The sequence below is a fragment of the Coptis chinensis genome, chromosome 9, assembly GCF_015680905.1.
Source record: "Coptis chinensis isolate HL-2020 chromosome 9, ASM1568090v1, whole genome shotgun sequence".
NCBI lineage: Eukaryota > Viridiplantae > Streptophyta > Magnoliopsida > Ranunculales > Ranunculaceae > Coptis > Coptis chinensis.
The window spans coordinates 51,090,954-51,097,512 of NC_141464.1; the positions used below are offsets into that span (position 1 = coordinate 51,090,954).

At 37.2% G+C, this 6,559-nt stretch overlaps 1 pseudogene across 1 annotated transcript; it reads left to right on the forward strand.

Moving 5' to 3' along the window:
- The first annotated feature begins 311 nt into the window (after positions 1–311).
- On the forward strand, positions 312–4,742 carry LOC147476548 (uncharacterized; annotated as a pseudogene). The gene is made up of 3 exons (XR_015209772.1): positions 312–2,105; positions 2,148–3,987; positions 4,119–4,742. The product of XR_015209772.1 is annotated as an uncharacterized LOC147476548 (transcript).
- Positions 4,743–6,559: the final 1,817 nt, after the last annotated feature.

The following is a 6,559-nucleotide window of genomic DNA, read 5'->3' on the forward strand; positions in this document are numbered from 1 at the left end:
TGTAGCTAACAGTCGCGTTCTTTAAAGTATTTTAGATATCTTGATCTAGTGGGTCAAACACTCAAACCAAGTCTTTTGGATACCATCTTGCGATAATTGCAAGTCTTGAAGTGTTTTGACGGACGCTGCGAAGGACCAGACTTGGTTAGTCACCTGCCCCAATCAAAATAAATGGCCTTCGCTACTACCACACAAACAGCTAGTGGCGGTTTATTTCTTCCACACAGACTGACCTACAAGAGTGCAAGTCTTACGATCATCAATAAAGTACTTTGATGTACCTGACCCACAGACTGAATAATGCACAATCAGTGATCTTCCAGCACTATATATAGAGCATAAACTTCACGTCTATCACGTAGCCAAGCCAGTGAAACTCACAACCCCATCATCACAAGTTCATGGCTTCGTATCACATGAAACTGCTGGTCTCTTTTCTTGTCTTATTAGTTTTACTGTTGTTTTCTTCTTTCAATGTTAACTCTTCTTCTACTAGTCCCAGTGAAGAAGCCCATGCACTTCTCAATTGGAAAGATAGCCTTCATGGCGAGATCACTTCTGCACTATCTTCATGGGTACTCCCTCCTAGTCATGCCAATTCTTCTCATCACTGCCGCCACTGGTTCGGCATTTCTTGCAAGGCAGGAAAGGTTGTGGACATTAACCTATCAAACATAAGTTTGGCAGGTACGCTTCACAGTTTCCCATTCTCAAACCTTCCAAATCTTAATGGTTTGGACCTCAGTTTCAATTCACTCTATGGAGCCATTCCAGTCCAAATTACTGAACTTTCCAAACTCAATTACATCGACTTTTTCGCCAATAATTTCTCTGGAGAAATACCATGGGAAATGGGCCAATTAACAAGTCTCCAAAGGCTTGATTTCGGGAAAAACCATCTTTCTGGCTCCATTCCTTCTAGTTTGTGTGATTTGAGTATCCTAAACTATCTATCCCTCTCTTCAAATCGATTTTCAGGTTCAATTCCGCTAGAAATAGGAAACTTGAGGTCTCTTGGGAAACTAAGTCTTAGTACAAATCATCTCAGTGGTTCAATCCCTTCTTCATTCGGTAGTTTACAAAACTTAACCGTATTGTATCTCTATAAGAATGAACTTTCTGGTTCCATTCCTTCAGAAATTGGAAACTTGAAATCTCTTGCGGAACTGGATCTTAGTGAAAATCATCTTTTTGGCTCCATTCCTTCTAGTTTGTGTGATTTGAGAAACCTAAACTATCTATCCCTCTTTTCAAATCAATTTTCAGGTTCAATTCCACAAGAAATAGGAAACTTGAGGTCTCTTGGGAACCTAGCTCTTTATCAAAACAATCTCACTTGTCCAATTCCACATTCTTTAGGTAATTTGACCAATCTAAAATATTTGTACTTCCAAAAAAATCAACTTTCTGGTTCTATTCCTTTAGAAATTGGAAACTTGAAATCTCTTGTGGAACTAAGTCTTCGTACAAATCATCTCAGCAGCTCAATCCCTTCTTCATTCTGTAGTTTACAAAACTTAATCCTATTGTACCTCTATGAGAATGAACTTTCTGGTTCCATTCCTTTAGAAATTGGAAACTTGAAATCTCTTGTAGACTTAGAATTTTATACAAATCATCTCAGCGGTTCAATCCCTTCTTCATTCGGTAGTTTATAAAACTTAACCACATTGTACCTCTATGAGAATGAACTTTTTGGTTCCATTCCTTCAGAAATTGGAAACTTGAAATCTCTTGCGGAACTAAGTCTTCGTACAAATCATCTCAGCGGTTCAATCCCTTCTGCATTCGGTAGTTTACAAAACTTAACCCTATTGTCCCTCTATGACAATAAACTTTCTGGATCCATTCCTTCAGAAATAGGAAACTTGAAATCTCTTGTACACTTCGATTTGGGTATAAATCATCTTAGCGGTTCAATCCCTTCTTCATTCGGTAGTTTACAAAACTTAATCCTATTGTACCTCCATGAGAATGAACTTTCTGGATCCATTCCTTCAGAAATTGGAAACTTGAAATCTCTTGCGAAACTAAGTCTTTATACAAATCATCTCAACGGTTCAATCCCTTCTTCATTCGGTAGTTTATAAAACTTAACCCTATTGTACCTCTATAAGAATGAACTTTCTGGTTCCATTCCTTCATAAATTGGAAACTTGAAATCTCTTGCGGAACTAGATCTTAGTACAAATCATCTCAGCGGTTCAATCCCTTCTTCATTCGGTAGTTTACAAAACTTAACCTTGCTCAATCTCATGTCTAATAACCTTTCTGGTTCTATACCTCAAGAATTAGCGAAAATGAAACTGACTGAACTTATTTTATCTTTTAATAATTTTTCTGGTTATTTGCCACAACAACTATGTGAAGGTGGACAACTTCAAAATTTCACAGCAAATTCCAATAATCTAATTGGTCCCATCCCCAACTTGAAAAATTGTCTAAGATTGTTTCGACTTCGACTAGATGGAAACCAACTCACGGGAGACATATCAAATTCATTTGGCATACATCCAAATCTTAATTTCGTTGATTTGAGTAACAACAACTTGTACGGCAATCTTTCAAGTAATTGGAGTGAATGCAAAAATCTAACGAGTTTTAAAATCACTAACAACAAACTCACTTGTACCATACCTCGTGAGTTTGGAAGCTTGACTCATCTAGGAATGTTTGATTTATCATCAAACCAATTCACAGGAGAGATTCCAAAAGAAATGGGGAACTTGGTTTCGTTAGTGAATCTCAACTTGAGTGATAACCATCTTTATGGCAATTTGCCTACCGAGATTGGAAGCTTAAGTCGTCTAGAGACACTAGATTTGTCCACCAACAATTTGAGTGGGACAATACCAAAACAAATTGGTGATTGCTCCAGATTGCATCATCTGAAGTTGCATAAAAATAAATTCAATGGAAGCATATCATCTGAATTAGGCAATCTGGTTCACATTCAAGAGTTGCTCGACCTGAGCCAGAATACATTTTCTAATTCTATTCCACCTTCCTTTGCTCAAATGCGTAACTTGGAGAACTTGAATTTGTCACACAATATGTTCTCTGGTTCAATTCCAAATTCATTGGCAGAAATGCTAAGCTTGACAGTTGATATATCTTACAATGCATTAGAAGGTCCGGTTCCTGATTGCAATGCTTTCCGCGAGGCTTCAACCGAAGCATTTGTTAACAACAAAGGCTTGTGCGGTCACGCTAAAGCTTTGTCACCTTGCAGATCTTCTGAAATAAGCAAAGGTGTAAAGGGAAGAGTTAAACTAATCAAGATCATCATTATTTGTTTTGTGGGATTGTTCTCTCTTTTGATTGTAATCGTTGGAACTTGTTCCATGTTTTATAAGAAAAAAAGAGTTGAAGAGGAAGTGATGACAAGAGCAACATGTAACAATTTATTTTGTATTTGGAATTACAATGGGAGAATAGTATATAAAGACGTTATTGAAGCAACAGAGGGGTTTAACGAGAAGTACTGCATTGGGGTGGGAGGATATGGAAGCGTCTACAAAGCGGTTTTGTCAACTGGACAAATAGTGGTTGTAAAGAAAATTCACCCGGCACAGGATAATGAAGTGATCAATTTAAGATCATTTCAAACTGAGGTACATGCATTAACAGAACTAAGACATCAAAGCATTGTGAAACTTTATGGATTTTGTTCACATGTTCGACACTCTTTTTTAGTATATGAGTATCTGGAAAGGGGGAATTTAGCCCAACTTTTGAGCAATGTAGAGGAAGCAATTGGTTTGGATTGGAAGAAGAGGATAGACATCATCAAAAGTGTAGCTAATGCCTTGTCTTACATGCATGGTTGCACACCACCATTGATTCATTGAGACATTTCGAGCAAAAATGTTTTGTTGAATTCAGAATATGATGCTTGTGTTGCTGATTTTGGTATTGCTCGAGATTTAATGCCCGATTCTTCCAATTGGACGGCACCAGCCGGAACGTATGGTTATTTGTCCCCAGGTAAATCTTTCCTTCTCTTTTGTTCACTATTTACATTCGATTCATAGGTGAATTTATGGTTTTCTATCTAATATGCAATTTAGTTTCTTTTAAAATATCTGACCACGTTTCAATAAAAAAAATTCATGTAGAGTTGGCTTTCACAATGAGGTTGACTGCAAAATGTGATGTGTATAGCTTTGGAGTGTTAGCACTTGAAGTGATAATGGGAAATCATCCTGGTGAATTTTTATCATCTCTTGCTACATCATCTTCTACAAGTGGATCAAATGTTTTGTTGATGGATATATTGGACAAACGTCTTCAACCTCCCACTACGGAGCTCGTCAAGGAAGTATTGGTAAGCGCAAAATTGGCGTTTACATGCGTAAATGTTAGTCCTGAATCTCGACCTACAATGGACTGTGTTTCTCGTAAACTAGAAACTTTGAAGCTATCTCTTGTGGAGTCGTTCCACATGATAACTGTTGTACAATTGCTTTGTGAAGAAGTCTGAAACTATTTGAAGTAATACTATCTTTCTGTGATGAAATAATAAAATCATGCGTGTTCTCTGTTCAAGAGAAGATTTTTGGAACCATGATATTCGTATTGCTGCATTCTTTGTATTTTTGTGCAACATGGGTTTGTTGTGCACTAGTCCCAGTGTTCTAGATTTCAATCTTCAAATGCAAAACTTGCCACAACATGGTGAAATCGGCCTGTACGAAAATAGATGATTATAGTAAAAGATATTGGAGTCTCTTGCTTGCTCATGTTTGAGGAACATTTTAGTAATTACATGGTGGTTTCCTATGGGAATTATTTATTATCATGTGAATTAAAGCACCATGTGTAAATGCATAAAATTCCTTTCTCCTTTACCTTACCAAAATGGTTTGATTTATAGTATTGACTGTACTTCTTATGTGCAGCTGTCTACATATCTATTTCATTCATCGAACGACCTAGAATCAAGTCAAATGTAGTTATATAGAGATTTAGAAGTTTCCATGGTGGTAGAGAATGTAGAAGATGTCTTTTCCTCTTGTCCTTGGAACACCACTTGTCCTTTGAACCCGGTCCTCATGGATGACCTTTGATGCCCCATTGGTAGCCTATTAAATGACGACATTAAGTGTTCCGATCCGTTGATGAGGTGATTGACCTTTGGTGCTCTATGTACAACTCACACCTTTTGGGTTGCCTCGTTGCTACGATCTAATAGGTTTACATGCGTTAATTAATCAACGACAATGATATGTGTCAAGAATATATTGGTGATAAATATATGCACCTTATACCAAGTACATTGTTTCTTTCTTTTTCACTTTAACATTTGCTATGTGCAGTGCTACACTGCTACCACAAAAGTTGACCCCTATACAACTTTTTTCAACTCCATTGATTGCATAAAATAGGATCACTTGATTGTCTATCTAATCTTATTCTAAAGTATTTAATGTCCAATTGTCAACTTTTAATAAAAGGCAAAGTTAATGCAATAGTTTACTAAAATGGATCTTAATTGGGCAGCTAAGCGAAGACATGTTCGTATCTTGGCATAAATTAATAACTAAGTCTAAGATACATAGAAACATATTGCACCTCTTATGTGAAGCTTAGTATAAATCAGAATCCTGATCAACTTACCATATTATATGCATATTGGCACTTAGCTCATCTTGCATCGTGTGTGTGTGTGTGTTGGGGTTGGGGGGGGGGGGTGTTATAGGTACTTAACATCCCTATAATAAAATAATATACTGATTTTTCGGATATCTCAACTTGAATAACAATCCCTCCATTAGAGATCAAATGGTTGAAATAGTTTGGAAAACAAAACAACAGCACCACCTATATACCTTTTGGGTATCGTACATTGGTACTACGACATTTTTTATTTTTTTTCGCACACAAGTAAGGTGTATTATATAGAAGAGAAGAATGTTACAGAGTGTAGGGAGGATCCCTTTACAACATTAGAACATTCAGGTGAACCTAAAGTAAGTTATATGAGGACATTCTATAACTCTTACAAACTCAAGCCTACTACTACTCCATAACGACACATCTTTGGGCAAGGGTGATCCCTTTTTTGCTGTTGCATCAGTAGCGAAATTCGCTTATCGGAATACATGTGTAATCCTAACCTCCTAAAGCTTGTTGGTTGCCTTGACCCATCTCTGCCTCAGTTGCCAAGGTACCTTATCCTCTTTAAAGGAACAAATAGTTGTGGAAGAGTTAGCTTCTATACATATTTTTATCTATCTGTGTCGTGCTGCAATCTTAACTGCAAGTATAATGGCCATACTCTCTGCTTTGAAGTTAGTAACAACTCCAAGCCCTTGAGCAAAAACATATACAATTTCATTTGCACTGTTTCTACTTATCACACCAGCACCTCCACATCCCGGATTCCTTAGAGAAGACCCATCCTTGTTTATTTTTATGACATCTCAATCTGGCGGTATCCACGATACCTATTTAATGATGGAAGAGGGTCTAAATCGACGCCTGACATTGAGCTTATTATGCATAAGAGTAAGCTCCAATGGGTCATTGCACATGAATCCATGAGATAACATGCCCG